An 18,388-nucleotide genomic window follows, 5' to 3' on the forward strand; every position below is an offset into this window, starting at 1 on the left:
CATTTTACACAGTTGCAAGATTGGAAGGAGTAAGAACTTTCCTTGCTTACTCTACATACAAAGATTTCAAATTTTATCAAATAGATGTGAAGTTAGCATTTCTAAATGGTACACTAGAAGAGGAGGTTTACATAGAACAACCAAAAGGATTTGTTGACCCAAACAACAAGAACATGGTATGTAGATTGCACAAAGCTTTATATGGTTTAAAGAAAGCTCTAAGAGCATGGTATGAGAGGCTTCACAACACTCTTGTCAAGATTGGTTCTGAGAAGACTGATGACAACAACAATTTGTACTTGAAGACAGAAGGAGGTAAAGGGATTTTAGTAGCTGAAATATTTTTTGATGATATCAAATTTGGAGGACCAAATGCATTGTGTAAGACATTTGCAAATGAAATGAAGAAAGAATTTGAGATGTCTATGTTTGGAGAGTTAAAGTTTTTTGTTGGATTGCAAGTATATCAGATAAAATATGGTATTTACATTACTCAATCCAAGTATGTGAAGGAAATATTGAAAACTTTTAGTATGGAGGATTCAAAACCTATTAGTAATCCTATGGTGACAGGACAAACTATCCAAAATTGATGATTTTTCTGAAGTAAATCAAACATTGTATAGGTATATGATTGGAAAATTATAATATGTAGTCCATAGAAGGCCTAACATTGCATTAGTTTATGGGATTGTTTCAAGGCTTTCTGTAAATCCTAAGGAGAATCATTTGATGGTTGTTAAAAGGATCATGAGATACTTGAAAGGAACATAAGACTATGGTCTATAGTTCAAGAAGAATGATAAGTTTGAATTAAGATCCAATACAAATATTGATTGGGCTAGAAACAATGATGACAGAAAGAGTATAAGTGGTGGAGTATTTTTCTTAGGAAAGAGATTGGTCACCTAGACTAGTAAAAAACATAATTGTATATCACAATCTATTGTTGAAGCTAAATATGTGGTTGATGTAATGAATTACACAAATGTGGTATGCATCAAACAACTACTCAAAGGAATGAAGCAAGAAATTACTAAACTTGTGGTACTTTATTGTGACAAAACAAGTACTATAAACATATCAAAGGACCCTATGAGGCACATAAAGACAAAGAATATTGTACTCAAGTATCATTACTTGAGAGAGATGGTTCAAGAAAAAGAAGTGAAAATGGAATATGTGAATACAAAAGAATAGATAGTTGCTATATTTACAAAAGCATTATCTAAGGATGTACATGAATATAGAGGTAAGCTAGGTGTGATACCCCTATCCAAATCTACTTAAGAAGCAATAGTAGTACCCTACATCAACTAAGTTAAATGTCATATTTTAAAATTTGATGCAATGGATCTTACTTTAGGGGATGCCTAAAGTATGGAAGGACCTGAATTAGAAGTTTTACAATCACATGCAAGGTGACAAAGGGAGAACCTAAATTGATTATATCTACATTTATAGATGACAAGTTTTTAGAATTTTTGTCAAAGAGGGAGTTATAAGAAAGAGGGAAATAGTAGAGAGAGTTAAAAGAAGGAGACATAAGCTTAAGGGAGATATCAAAGAGATTAGATCAAGAAGAAAAAAGAAAGAGACACATATGTTGTTAGAGGGAGAGATTTCAATACAAGGTATTAATTTTCTTTTTAGTGTTGTTGGTATTGGTTTGCAATCAATGCCAAAGAGGTAGATTGTTAAAAAGAGATTATTTGAAGTGTGGGACATATCATGAAACAATCATTATTTTATCAATGATTTCGAACCTACTACTCATTTGTGAGACAGCTACTTTTTGGTTTGAAATCTATCATTTGTTTAATTTATGAAGAGGATTTTAAAACATAAGATAACAAGAGAACCTAGGAAAGGTTGAGTTATTTGGTGTATAAAAGGAGAACTAAGACCAAGTAATACATTGATTATATTATGTATTATTGATCTACTTAAGGCTAAAGTAAATGGTTACTTAAGCTAAGCCTAGGAGAAGAGTTCTCATAAAAAGTGTCTGCCAAGCCTAGCTGAGCAAATGATATAAGCCAACCAAACTTAGTTCAAGTTGAGCAAAATTTAGTATGTGCCAAGCATTAGGAAAAAAGTATGGACCAAGCATTAGAAAAATATAGTTAGTGTTGAGCATCAAGTCAATAACATTAGTGACCAAGCAAGGAAGACTTAGTTGTTGCCAAGCAGCCTAGTGTTGGACAAGCATTAGAAGACTAGTACTGACGGAGTGAATAGTGTGGATGTCGAGTGATAGTAAAAAGAGTTTAATCAAAGATTTGACACATATAAGCCAACAAAGTTGATTTCTTGAATTATGTGAAGTGTGTGGAAGATTTATATGAAGAGTTGATGGCACAAAATTCAAGATAAATTATTTTGAGGTGAATTCAAAGAGGATTGTAGAAGAAATTTCTAGACTAAATGGAAAAGTTGGTAGATTCATTGAATCTTACCTAACCCTAAAATGGATGATTGTGATTAAATGGCAAAAGACCTAAATTCTCTATTTATAGAGATAGTAGGCCAGAAGCAATAGTTGTCATGTGCAAGAACCTAAGGAAGAAAATAAGTCTAGGGTGTTGCTTCATGTGGTGGCCAAATAGAAGAGTCATTAATTGGCATACAAATAAAGAAGGCTTAAGAGGATGAATACTTGAAGGATGAACAAGTTGTCAGAGATGAAGAGTGTGAATGCCAAGAAGAATGGAGGATTGAACTAGAGATCTGTAGTCTGCAAGTGAGTTGTATTTATTATTAGATCAAGTCCTATTATTACTTTGTAACAATTGTATCAGTCTAGGTAAATCCTTTGGATTAAGATTGACCTAACAATCATTTGTAAATCCTTTAACTAGGTAACTTTCTAATAGAATGTTCTAAAGTCCTCTAATAAGACTCGCTCCTAATAAGGTGATTAAAATCCTTTAACCAGGTCACATTTAACAATGTGTATTGTAACCTTAAATAGGGTATCACTTTAGAAGAGTGAAAATTGGTAGCATGTTATTGGTGGTTTTTACCAAATTGGGTTTCTATGTAAAATCCTTTTGTGAAATTGTGTGAATGAGTTTTTGGTATTTCATGCTTATATTTTTGCAAAGTTATTTTGACCTAGGATAGTGACCTAATAAGTTAACGTATTAGATGTTCTAATGGATACATGCATAATATGATTTTATGGATATGAATTTGTTAAGTACTGAAAAGTTTTATTTTTACATTTGGACCTTGGATAGTCGATTCACCCCCTCTTAGTTATTCTAAAACTATGTCAATGGGTATGAAACACTCTACAACTATCTTGTGAAGATTTATTTTGAGAAGACTAATGACAACAACAATCTTTACTTAAAGACATAAGGAGGTAAAGGAATTTTATTAGCTGAAATATTTTTTGATGATATTATATTTGGAGGCCAAAATGCATTTGTTAAGCCATTTTCAAATGAAATGATGAAAGAATTTTAGATATCCATGTTTGGAGAAATAAATTTCTTTGTGGGATTATAAGTTTATTAGATAAAATATGGTATTTATATTACTCAGTCCAAGTATGTAAAAAAAATCTTGAAGACTCTTGGCACGGAGAATTCAAGATCAATTAGTACTCCCATGGTGTTAGGAGATAAACTATCCAAAACTAATGATTATGCTGAGGTAAATCAAACATTCTATAGGTATATGATTGAAAAATTGCAATATGTAGTTCATAGAAGACCTGACATTGCACTAGTAGTTGGGATTGTTCCAAGATTTTATGCAAATCCTAAGGAGAATCATCTAATGGTTGTTAAAAGGATTATTAGATACTAAAAAGGTAGAGAAGATTGTGGTCTATACTACAAGAACAATGAAAAGTTTGAATTGAGAGCCTATATAGATGATGATGAGGTTGGAAACATTGATGACACAAAAACTACAAGTGGTGGAGCTTTTCTCTTAGGAAAAAGATAGGTTACCTGGACTAGCAAGAAATAGAACTATATTTTATAATCTATTGTTGAAGCTGAATATTTGGTTATTGTAGTGAATTGTAAAAATGTGGTGTGGATCAAATAGTTACTCAAAGGAATGAAGGAAGAAATCACTAAATATGTACTAATTTACTATGACAATATAAGTGCTATAAACATATCTAAGAACCCTATGATACATACAAAAATAAAGTACATTCCAATAAAGTATCATTACTTGAGAGATTTGGTTCAAGACAAAGAAGTGAGAATAGAATATGTGAATACAAAGGAATAGATAGCTGATATATTCACAAAGGCTTTACCTAAGGATGCACATGAATATCATAGAAGTAAGCTAGGGCTGATACCCCTATCCAAAGCTACTTAAGAAGAAAGAGTAGTGCCCTACATCAACTGATTTGAATGACATACTTTGCAACATTATGTAGTGGATCCTACTTTAGGAACTACCTAAAGTAAGGAAGGAGCTGAAATAGAAGATTTATAGTCAGATGTAAGGTGATAGAGAGAGAACTTGAATTGTTGATATCTCTATGAGAATATGACAAGTCTTTGGAATTATTGTCAAAGAGGGAGAGTTAGAGAGATTAGATAGTATACATTGAATATCTAAAGAAAAAGAGCAATTGTAGCCTATATAGAAGAAGGAAAGATATTGATAGAGGGAGAGATTTTAATATAATGTATTAAGTTTATTTTTGGTATTGATGTTGGTATTGGTTTTCCATAAATTCCAAAGAGGAAGATTGTTGAAGTATAGAAATGAGGAAGATTGATGAAACCTATCATGGAACAATCATTATTTTGTCACTGATGTCAAACTTGCTACTTGTTGGTGAGACAATTGCTAATTTGGTCTAAATGCTATTATTTGATTGATTGATGAATAGGATTTGAAAAGAAAGGATAACAAGAGTACCTAAAGAAAGGTTGATTTGTATGGTGTATAAAAGGAGCACTAAGAGCAAGTAAGACTTTGAGTATATAGTGTATTGTTTATCTACTTAAGGTTAAAATGAAAGGATACTTGAGAAAAGACAAGAAGAACGCTAAGAAAAGAAATATGTCTGTCAAGATTGACCGAGAAAATAATGTAAGCCTAGCTAGTCAATGCAGGACAAGAAAAAAGTTAGTTGAAGTTAAGTGAAGGAAATTTAGTGTGTGTCAAGAAAAGAGAAATCTAGTATCTGTCGAGCAAAGGAAGTTTAGTGTGTGTCAAGGAGCAGTTAAACTTAGTGTATGTGAGGCAACCTAGTGTTGATTGAGCATCAAAAGATAGTTATTGTCAAGTAAATTAGATATTATTGTTGAGTGCTAATCTGAGTCAACAAAGTTAATTTCTTGAATTATGTGAAGTGTGTGCAAGATAATTATGATGAGTTGGTGGCGAGTGAACCCACAATAGCGGGTTACACTTTTTTTCCTAAACTAACACTAAACTATGATTTTTTTAGAAAACTTTCACTTTCAAATGAAAATTATGGTTTAATGGTTAGGAATTTGAACATGGAGTAGATTAGAGTTCTTAGGATTTTCTATCTAGTTTTTTTTTCCTTTTTTCTGAATTGATTTTATTGAATTATTTTCTCTTCCATGAAAAATTGGTATGTTATCAAAAACCTTATTTTGAAAGAGTGATGTTTCTTTTGACACACAACATTTTTTCTAAAATAGATATCAATTTGATTCTTTCAAATTCAATTTTCTAACATCCATACCAAAACTGTGGATGGTCAAATGTCTTTATCTTTATTATTTCATATTTCATTAGAGTTTAAGGTTGACATAACACTAATCTGGACATACATGGATTTTGAAACATGTAGCTTATTATATATTTACCTGAATTCAAATTTTCTTTTTTTGATTGAAAGAGGACTCAAATATAGAGACTATAGCTATTTTTCAAAAAAAAAAAAAAAAAAATCTCTTTGTTACTATTTGTTCATGAACATCCAACATAGAGGTTTACTTTTTATAACAAACCTCTGTTCAATTCATGTAAAAATATGTATACCCAAAAAATTTAAAATATAGAAATTTCATAGTAATTAGAAAGCTCATTCAAAGTACTTCTATCATACAAAAATTTCATGTCTTCAATGCTCCATCTAAACTAGGTAATGGAGCCTAGAAGCCATGAAAATACTAGAAATCTTCTAACATTTAGAGAAGACTTATAATTAGCTATTTTTTATTAAAACTAAGTTTCTATTGAAACTATAAACATTAGTCTTGATAGAAAAAATCTTAAATTTTCTATCGAAACTAAAAAAGTGGGTTATGTGTGTGGTTAACTAACCTTAGGTAGTTTTGCTTGAAACTCTTGTTGGCCTTTACGGGTTTCTTTTTGTTATAAACATTGTCATATAAATAATATTTGTGTTATTTTCAATTTTAACATTCAAATCCAATTAGATAATTCACACTTCAATTGGGAGGGAGGAAATATTTTGCAACTTATCTATTTTCAAATTTTGGAAGAAGAATTTGCAACATGGGAAATAAAGATAAAAGAGAAAGTTTAACATATAGTGGACAATCATATTCTAGACTTTTTGTATGTATATAGTTAGGATTAGGCTTTATCCAATTAGTAATATGGTAAATATTAACTTAGGGTTACTATTAACTTAATATTAAGGGCTTATTTAATTATGAATATTTAGGATTAGGTTTTATTGAATTATGAATATTTAGGATTAGGTTTTATTAAATTGTGAATATTAAGGATTAGGTTTTATTAAATTATAAATATTTAGGATTAGGGTTTATTACATTGTATTTTTTAAATTATGAATATTTAGAAAAGGGTTCATTTTAATTAAGGTCTTTTAAATTATGAATTTATTTAGGATGTAGTCAACCAAGATAACCTACTAAGGTTAGAGAAGGTTCATCCCAAGTTCAAACAGGTATGTATGCATGCATCTCTTGCAAGTACAATATATCTCTAGATTTCTAGGTCTAGGAAAACTTTATATCTTTGATTTTTAATTTTAGAGACAAATCCCCTTATAAACTTGCTTGATTTTATTTGCTATATCATGCATGTGCAGTAGTAGATGATGAAAATGTTGGACATGAGGAAATTGGAGATAAGGCAATGGATATTGAAGAAGGTATTTGAAGGTTAGATAGAATTGTATTTAATAATTCACTTGTTATGTATATACACATATAACCTCTAAAAAAAGTTTTATCTTAAGTCTTTATTTTAATTTTTCTTGTGGCTTGAGATCAAACAACAAATGAGAATGTTAATCTAGCTCAAAGATTGAAAATAAAAATTAATCATAGAAACAAAGATCATTTAATTGAAATGGATGTGGAAAAATTGAGAGAATATGCTAGTCAACCTACACATACTATGAAGAGGAAATTAAATAAAAAGTCTCAAGAAATAACTACATAGTTTGATAATCTTGATATAATGGAGAAAACTCAGCTATTATCAATTTCACTTCTTAAAGATGAATTAAAAGAGTCATTGAAACTATTGGGTATAGATACAACTATAAAAAAGAGGAACACTTCTAAACTGCAAAAAAGATATTGTTGAAAGTGTTAAGGAAGGGTTACATTCCATTGGGGGAAAAAACTAGATCTACAAATAAATCCATTGCACGAAGAGTGATACTAACATCAGTTTTAAATAAGAAATTATAGTAAAAAAGATAGATCTCTTCACTATCATCTCATATTGGGTATAGTTGAAAGAGGATATTACATTATCTAAAAAGAAGAAACAATTTGGATGATACTACATTAGAAGGAAATTGGGCATTAATGTGTAAAGTTCCTTGATCTGATAGGATTGTGGAAACAATTAAGAACTTAGTTATTCAATTTTGGACTGGCAATACTTGTTCTTCACCAAATGGAAGAGATATCATCAAGCAGAGGATTGGGCCTAAGGAGTATCTTCAACACCCAAAACACTAGTTGGATGTCACACAACATGAATTGTATCTATCCTTTTATAATTTAAATCCTAACACAAAGATTGGACAAACAATGTTTGAAATATTGAAACCCTATTTTGTGAAGATAAATAGATCTTTTGAAAAATGTTGTCAATATTAGGTTGAAATTGAATTTTTACTATCAAGGGTTCTGAAAGATGATAGAAGAAAGTGGTGGTTCTCAAAATTCTTTTCATAAATGACTGAGTCAATTCATAACATCAATCTTATGTGATAAACCAAATGATCGTGCACTATGTGAGATAGAATGCATAAGAGGAACTTGTGAAACATGTGGTAACCTAACTAAATTTCCTTTAAGAGATGAAGATATTGATATGATGAGGATGATAAAATGTAAGAGATATAAGTACATAAAGTTGGAAACAAAAGTTGGAAAAGAATCAACAAGGTTGAAATATGTAGAGGATGACATACTTGCTAGAGAATTTATGTAAATTGATTCAACCATATATATGTCATGTTTTTTTTTCTAAGTGGCAAGTAGAATAACTTCAAATACTAGGAGAAACTTTCGCACTTGGAATAATTTTATCTATTGTTGATTTTGCAGAGAATTACTCTTTCATTTCTCAAAAATAAATTCAAGCGGACTACTACTTTACAAAGAAGGTTACTATTATGGTTCAAGTGTCTTATTGACATACACAAATTGATTTGGATAGTGTGGAAAGTATAGATCAAGCACGAGTCATTAAAAAAGAGTATCACATTTACATTAGTGATGACAAAGAACATGACACATTTTGTGGAATATTGTTTTAAGACATTTTTTGAATTTTTGAAAAATAAAGGCATAAAAATGGAAAAACATTTTGTATCATTAGATGGATGTGTAGCACATTAAATCAGCCAGACCATTTTACACATAATGTAGATATCATCAATACCTTAATATACCACACATTTGGAGTTTTTTTGAGAGTGGACATGGAAATGGTGAGGATGATGGTGTAGGAGCTTGTATCAAATGTGCATTATGAAAGTATCAAATGGACTATAAAGGATATCGCATTAATAATCCTTGTGTTGTGGTTGAGTGGTGCAAAACACATTTTATGGTGCCAACAAATAGAGATAACACGTCATCACAAGTGGATCAAGTCATACCATTCAAAGTGTTTTGGGAGGTATCAGGTATAAATTAATTTGAATATTATAATTGAATCATATTTATATTTAATATGTTACATGATAACTGAATTATGTAAACACATGTTTAAAACTCACTTTTTATATGTATGTATGGACCTTACATGTAGGTGTCAATAGACGATCAATGCATGCATGCAAGAGAGTAGAGAAGACACGATCTTTGCATTCAGTTATGAGTATAGATAGTAATGTCTCATCATTATACATAAGAGAATACTCATGTTTTTGTCCTAATTGCATTGATAAAAACTATGATGGTTGAATTAATCAAGAACGTGGATATGTAGGTGAATGGAATTTGGTACCACTAGATGTTATCAATATAAATGAGTTTAATGATGAAAACTATGATGATATTCCATTGATTTCTAGTGATTATGACCATATTTCAAGATTGATCAGAGTTGATATGTAAGTATATGTACAAGTATATTTGTTTCATAGTTTTTATAAATTTATGTAATATATATACATATCTAAAAACATAGGTGTTAGCTATTATTAATTGTGTTACACTATACAAAAAAAGAAGCTAACAAAGACTGAAATAAGTGATGGAATTAGGTTTCCCACATGTTCGTATATAGTTGAATCTATAGACACTTAAAATCATCCCAACCATTATATTAATTTATTTAATATTTCCCTTGACATTATAATTGATTATTTATAAATTAATTATATTTTTCATATTCTTCTGCTTATTTAATTAAATAGGTAAACTTACCTAATGTATTTAAATTTAATTTAAATACATCCCCCTAATGTGTCTGAGCCTAGATTTCCTATAGGATGATGTTTCTTCTCATCATTCCTTTGAGCTAACCTAATGAAGGAAATCATGTGAGAAATGCATAAGTCCAAAGCTCTGTGATTAGGGTTTAGAGGGTTTGTTATGCGTTTCCTTGATGAGAAGAACATTTGGATTTTTTGCTAATTCATATTTTCTTATTCTTAATCACATGAAAGACAAAGATTTATGGCAACCCCTCATGAAAATACTCCTACAAATCTCTAAGAAACCCTAATTCTATGATCAAATGTTCCATTAAAGACATAATACTAGTAAAATGGAGAAATCATGAGCATATACAAAGTAGATACAATAGAGGAACATCAAAGACCGTGCTTGAAGATAGTATATAGATTGTGAGAATGAACTACAAGAATATCAGTTGAATTTGATGTAGAATGAATACTTCAAAATGTAGAAATGGTAAAGAACATGGTAAAAGCTAGCAGAGACCTGAGTGGAAATCAATTCAACAAATCAAAACATCTCTAATCATCGACATCACTGAGTTGAAAATTCAATAGAATGAAAGAACGTATGCTATTAGCTAGTTGAAAAGTCAGATGCCTATGTGCCATATTAGGTCCTATTCAAACAAAAGTTAAATACATCTCGTTGATTGTCAAATCAAAGAGGATCTACAAAGTTTGTTATGTTGCTATATAAAGATGATCAACCATTATTCATAGCGACATGAAGGCATGTTTCTAGTGTGCTATCATCTCTTATGAAGTGTCGTTAGAGTCTAGTCATGAGGTGCCAATGAAGTAAAATAGTCTGAAATCAAACAATAAAGTACTGCCACATGTATCCCACGAGTTATATAACTAGAAGGCAGACCCACAATGCAATGGGAAATTAATGAGTTAAATATTTTAAATGATCACTATCAAATTAGAAAGAGATCTACAGATGTCATTATCTCATTGTATGAGGTTGCTCGACCATTATTTATAGTGACCTAGCAATGATTTAACACATGGAACTATGGGGCCAAATTCAGTTTGTGACCCACAAAAGATAAATAGATCCTAGATTGGCATACTACGATTGGATAGATTCTATAATAGTGATAGAGGTGGGTTAGTTTCACAAGTGCCATCAATTCTTAAAACATCAACACTTCTTTCTATGTCACTATGGAATGATATGTAGAAATTAGTCTCAACGAAAAAGTGACAATAGGGACCCATGGTAGAAAATATAAAGGAAGTCATAACATTTAAATTATGATTATTAATTTGGGATCGACAACCAAAATTTAAGAATGTATTGATTGTTGTAATATGAAATATATGTATTTGGTACAAAACAATAAAAGATGAAGAAAATAGTATTATCATAGGGTTTTTTCAAGATTGCAAGAAGCTAAATAGTCATGGAGTATTTTCAAGAATATATCTGATTCAAAATCATCAATAGAAGAGATAACACATACTCATATCACCATACAAATTGGATATTTTTATATTTTATTATTTATTATATGATTGTTGCTCTAACAGAATTTAGAAATGATAATAATAGACTAACCTCATTTGATAATAAAAAGGTTGGAAAACTTGATGGTGAATGAGTCTATAATTCCATTTACTTTCTATTTACTGGTCATATTTTGATGCCCATTCTTAGATTAGCTCTACATATAGAATTGAAGGACAATTGTATGTGAACCTATGATAATTAGGTGGATTCCATTTCATTTTGATGTTTTTAGTGAAAGTGATTCCATTTACTTTCCTCATTTATGATTATGCTTCCTCTCTTACTCATTGCATATCATGTTAGATAATCTCATTGAGAACTGAAATATAAATGTATATGAATCTATTATTTATTGGTTGGATTCCATTTCATTCAAGATTGATAGTGAAAGAAATTCCATTTTCCCTCATGTGCTTATGTCTTCATTCCTCTTTTTCATTTAGATGGAAAATCTACACTTAGAATTAGGAGTAGATGTTAGAAGAACTTCAAAGTATCTTGTGATATCAATTCCATTGGCTGTTATAAGTTTCCCAACTCTATTTCTACCTAGGGTGTTTGTAGTTATGAACATCCTGGTTTATCCTTTTCTGCTCTCAGGTTAAGAGCATAATGCATATCCCAAAGATCTATTCAAAACACAATTCATTACGTATATTGCATATAAGGGAGTTTTATCTTACAATTCAGAGGGAAATGATATAACACATACACTGACCCTTTTTTTGGTGAACATCCTTTTTTTCCTCACATTTTGGGCATCTAAAGTTAAGGTAAAGCCAAGTTAAAAGGAGGGACAAACTATTAACCAACAATTTTTGGTGACTCTACTGGGGAAATTCAAATAAATGTTTAGAAGAATTTCCCTTCATAATTAGTTACACTCAAAGTATATATTTGAGTTGCAAAAAAAAAAGACTTGTGGTATTTAGGTATTTTCCATGAGAACTTGATACCAGTTTATAGCCTCAACCTATTGAAGAAGTGTAACAAATTTTTAAAGTTGAAGACTAGTAAGATTAATTTGAAAAATACCATGTAATACACTCTAGGTTCCAAATATACCAAGAGTGCCAAGGAGAAAGGAAATATTGACCCAATATATGAAGAGCTTAAGAAGGCTAACTTTCCTATCCTAGAAGACTTTTGCAGAAGAGGAAGAACACGTGCAAGGGAATCTATAAGCAAACAACTTCAAGATACTTTTTCATCTATAGTTGTTCCTCCTAATAGAACATAGAGAAGTGAATCTTCTACTCCTCTGGTTGTCAAAAATTCCATTCCTCCCACTTTTGATGCTTTTTTGTTGATTAGTGCAACACTTCCACTTTCTATTACTTTTTAGGCAAATCATAATATCATACTAATAGTTATGGCACAACCCTAGGGAAATGCTATTGGTCTTCTTACACTTGGGGCTAATAATGATCTATTAAGAGCATCAAGGAAAAACTTTCCAAGATTTAATGGAGATGGCTCTACTTCTATAGAACAACACTTGAGTGTTTTCCATAAGGTCTATGGTGTAGTAAATTCTCAACATGAAGATGTAGTAGTCAAAATATTTGTGGATACATTGGTGAAGAATGTTAATGATTGGTTCCAAGACCTTCCAATAGGATGCATCACAAATTGGACCACCATGATGTTGGAATGTCTTAATGGGAAGAGTGCTTCTGAGAGAGGAGGGGGGGGGGGGGGGGGGGGGGGGGGGGGGGGGGGGAGGGGGAATCAGAAGTATTGGCCCTTTTTATCCACTTTTAAACCCTTAATAACATAAAATTAAAATTAACATGCATGCATATATATATTAAACAATCATGAGAAACAAACATGCATCACCACATAACACTTGAGATTTTGGTGACCCATAAACCCTCCAGGAATAAGAAGGTAAAACTGGGGTGGGGATGATAACCACAAAATTACTACAGCAATTGATTTCAAAAACTTTTGATGGTTTGCCCTATTAAAGGCCTGCCCTATTAAAGGCTACAACACATTGTTAAATGTGACCCTATTAAAGGATTTCTACACCCTGTTAGGAGTGTTCCCTATTAAAGGAATTAAGAACATTCAACTTAGAATGCCACCCTATTAAAGGATTTAAATAGAGCTATTAAACCCACCTAACTTAATAGGATTTCCAAATTCCTAATACAATTGTGAGAGAGTATTAGAATAATACACCTGATCTATTGCAATCTCTAATGTTGATCTCAGGCTCTTGATCTGCTCTTCTATCTCTGATCTCTACTAGATCTGATCTGCTAATTATGTTCTTTGTTTTGTTCTGATCAACTAGATATGTAAATGTCACCCTTTCCACTAAATCTTTGACACCAATGTTCTGCAACGATCTTAATAATAGGCTCTACCTTTCCTTCTTCTCTCCAACAAATTTTTCAATGGTGTCAAGACTCCCTTATAAAGATTAGTTTTTCATTATGCATCCTTGGATAAAATTTTCCCACTCAAACCCTTGAGATTCACCCATTAGCTGCATGCAGTCTCCAATTTCTGATTGGCTACATCAGGATCGCATAGGTGGATGTGAGGATTTGATCTTATCTCCTTATCCTACTTTGAGTCATGCATAACCATTTTACATCTTTTTTTTTGATTGTACAAACTTTCATGCTAATCCTGCATTGCTCGGCACATGAAGTAATACTGATGCTCGACATCCACTGTGTTTCCTGCATTACTCAGCTCCTATTAGTTTTCTTCATTGCTTGGCACCTATTCTATCTTGAGTTACTTAGCACATATTGATCTCATATGCTCGACATGTGTTAGAGTTTTGGCTCGGCTTCCATTGTATACTTGACATGTATAGTGAAAATGGTTAAGTGTGTTGACACTCATTTGTCAATCTTATTTATTTGATCAACACATGAAACAAAGGTTTGAGGAATGTTATAAAAGTACAAAAGATGCACAAACCTTGCTATTACAATTGGCACAAATAAAGAAAGAAACCTTAGTTTATATGAGAGATTTCAATGCAAAATTCAATAAACTTCTCAAAAGAATTCCTGCTACAAGTGCACCTATTGATGATAATAAGAAAACTTTCTATGTTAACTCAATGCCACCTAATCTAGGATAAAATATTAGAAGATAAAATGTAGCTAACTTGCAAGCTACTCAAACACTATCTGTAGAGGTGGAGGATGACATGATAGCCTCTAGTAAGTGGAAAAGAGAGTTTCAATCTAGAACTATGGGAAATATAGCTGGTACTTCCAATACCACAGAAGCCATGCTATAAAAATTGTCTAATGAGCTCATCTCAATGAAGAAACAAATAAATAGACCTAATTATCAACCTCATCAAGAAGGTTAAAAAAATGCAAATGGGGTTAGAGCACTACAATCACCACCTATTCAACAGATATTAGCAATTGAACTTGCTCCAAAAATACAAAATATTTGTTCTTCTCACCTAAGAGCAGATCATGCTAGAGATACATGTACTAATATGATTAGATAGAGATAGATGGTGGATAACAAAGAACAAACAATTCAATATCATAAAAGTGAGGATGGCCATGCTCCTTTTGGTGACTCTAAAAATTATTTCTTCGAGTATGAGTCAAATTCAAAAGTAGGAGGAGATTGTTTTGCTACTCTAGAAGGACCTCAATTAATAGTAATGACTAGAGGTTAGAAGAATAGAAATCAAAAAAATAATTGAGTTCCTATAAAGAATAATGCATCATCAAATAATCTTGATAAAGATAGTGGCATAGTAACCTCATCTTCACAAAAGGGGTATAAAGGTAAGTCTGCTAATTCCTTTGACATAGTGCAATATTGTGAAGAAAAAAGAATTCAAATATGTCCATTGGATTATTTGAAATCTATTCTTGATCAATTGAAAAGACCAATTGAGCCTTGCAATAGTAAAGAGACAGATCATGCCAATATTAATGTCAATATTGAACATCATAATAAGGTTAGCACTAGTGTAACTTCTTTTGATAATGAACATTTCCAATTCTTAGAATATTTCAAGGAGAAGAATATACTATTTGAGCTACCTACCCAAGTCAAAAGCTAGATCCTTTTTATATTTCTTTGTTCATCAATGGAAATAGATTGACTAATTGCATCATAGATTCAGGAGCTTCTGAAATTGTAATACCTACCTCTATAGATAAATCTTTAGGTCTTCCATTGACTAAAACTTTTGGCAGATGCTACTCAATGGATGCCAAACAACTGCCATTACTAAGATAGATTAAAGATGCCCAAGTTTCCCTTGATACTTAACCCTCTAAGAGATTGAAACTTACCATTCTAGTAACAGATATCCATGCAAGCTATGGAATGCACTTGAGTAGAAGTTTTTGCAAAGACATGGAGGGAGAAATAAAATTAGATTGGTCTAGTGCCACTATACAAGTAGGAGACAAAAAGGTGAAGCTAGAACCAGAAGAGAAAGCAAAATTCACTATTTTGAAATCAAATGATCTTAGATCTCAAATATTGTATCATGAAATATAGTTTGGCAATTATATGTTGTTCTTTGGTACCTCTAAGATCTTAGAAGAATTAGAACCAAATAAAGGTGATCAATTGTAGACCCTAGAATTTTATGGCAGTTGTAAAAATGTTGGTTATAGTGCAGGTGTGCTGTTGATATCACCTGATGGAGAAATGACTTGTTTTTCTTATAAGTTGGATTTCAAAAACACTAATAATACTATAGAATATGAAGCTATCCTTCTTGGTATAATGGTAGCAAAACAAAAGGGAGTCAAAATGCTTAAAGCACAAGGAGATGAAAATTTTGTAGTAAGACAAATTAGAAATCAATATGCAGTGAAGAATTCAAGATTGAGAAACTACCATAGTAAGGTGTGGGATGAAATTGAGGGTGGTTATGCCTTCTCAATTATATAAGAACTTAGAGATTTCAAGTCAAGAGCTAATTCTTTGGTAGTCTCGGCATCATTTCTCTTACCATACCTTGATTTTAAAAATCCAAATCTATAAAGTAGAAGTTCTATTTTGGCCTAATGTCCATGATAATGAGGATTCATGGCACATATTTGAAGATGATAAATAGATACTCAAATTCATTAAAGGGGAAGATCCTTTTGAATGTTTTTATTTTGAAGGAATCACTAATGTAAAAGGTGGTGATACAGTGGTAAGAGATGAAAAGTAGACAAGATCTAATGTATTTCAGCTAAAAGGTAATAAGATTCCATCTCATTTAATCTCTTTAGAGAGAATCTTTTAATGGCATGATGCATATATAAAGAGAGAAAGATATAAAAAGGGAAAGACATGTGGTGAATATGATGGAATCAACATAGGGACAAAAATTAACCCCAAGATGATAAACATAGGAAAATGTTTTGCACTAGAGGAGAGTGTAGAAATCAAGAAATTACTTATTGAATTTCCGGATGTTTTTTCTTGGAGTTATGAAGACCTAAATAATTTCATGGGTGGGAAGTTCAAACATGAAATCCCTCTTAAACTAGATGCAATACCATTCAGGTAGAAGTAGAGAAATTATAATCCTATAGTTGAAGGGGAAATCTTCTATTATGCCCTTAATATTATTCTATATAGGGTTATGAACAGTAAAATTGTGGTTATATTAATCCTTAATTAAGTCATGTTATCATTATTATATTATAATTTAGGTAGGTAGGTTGGCCTAGGTGTTATGAAGGGTTGTGTCTATTTAACCTAAGCATAATTAGGTATATATAGGAGGTTGTGAGACTTATTTCATCATGGCATTGTGAAGTGTGTTGGAAATGATTGAAAAGATCATGAGAAAAATTGTTGAAATAATCATATGGAACTGCTAAAGAATGTTCTCAATCATTGTTTTGTCATTGATGTCAAACTTGCTACTTGTAGGAATGTCAATTGCTTGAGTGATCCAAATACTATCAAGTGGTTGATTGACAAGGAGGAGGAAATCAATAAGATGTAACTAGAACACTTAGAGAAAGGTTGAAGTTATGATGTTGAAATGAACTAGAAGGATTAGCTAAGTCATTGATGAAATAGTGTATTGATGACATACTCTAAGACACAAAGAATGGGCACACTAAAACATATCAAAGATGTAAGGTTTTAGCTAAGTCATTTGTAAATCCTAACTAAGTTCATTAGAAAGAGGGAGTCGAGCAAGCTAGTAGGTGTTGAACAGATTCCTAGTTGAAGCTAAGCAAGTTCAACTTCAAGTGCTGAGTGAACTTCAGATGTCAAGTGAACTTCGACTGCCAAGTGAACTTCAGATGTCGAGTGAACTTCAGATGCTGAGTGAACTTCAGATGTCAAGTATAATCAAGTGTAGAGCAGAAATAGATGTTGAGCATCAGAAAACCAATAGTGTCGAGTAACACAGAGATGTCGAGCATCAATAAACCAATAATGTCGAGTTGCTGCATTATTTTGAAAATTGAAGATTCACCAAATCTAAGCTAACAAGGTTGTTATCTAGAAATTTGTGAATTAAATGGAAGATAAGAATGATGAGCTGGTGGCATAGAACACCATGTAGAACATTTTTGGAGATTACAACTGCAGTCTAGACGAATTTTCTAAATAAGAGCAAGATATAGGGTAGATACATTGTATCCTACCTAATCCATTTGAAACCCTAAAGTTGGAAAGGGAGAATCAAGTAGCAAACGCAAACCAGATTTCTATTTAAGGAGTCATAAGGTCATGAAGCAAAAAGAGAAGGTGGTCGAGCATAAAAGCATGAAGTGCTGAAGAAGGTGCTAAGGAGAAGAAAGCACAAAAATTTTATTTGGATAGACAACCACAAGGAATGATTGCATTGGTATGATGAGTAAGAAGACTCAAGGAGACAAAGCTTGAGATGACAAGCTATAATAATTGAAGTGATTAAAAGCCAAGCAAAAAGACTAAACTAAAGAGTGATCTGAAATCTGCAAAGTATGTTGTAAGTTGTATCAGATCAACAATCCATTATTGTTACTCTC

The sequence above is a fragment of the Cupressus sempervirens genome, chromosome 4 (assembly GCF_028749045.1).
Source record: "Cupressus sempervirens isolate cs-2001-9-10 chromosome 4, ASM2874904v1, whole genome shotgun sequence".
In the NCBI taxonomy this organism is placed as follows: domain Eukaryota; kingdom Viridiplantae; phylum Streptophyta; class Pinopsida; order Cupressales; family Cupressaceae; genus Cupressus; species Cupressus sempervirens.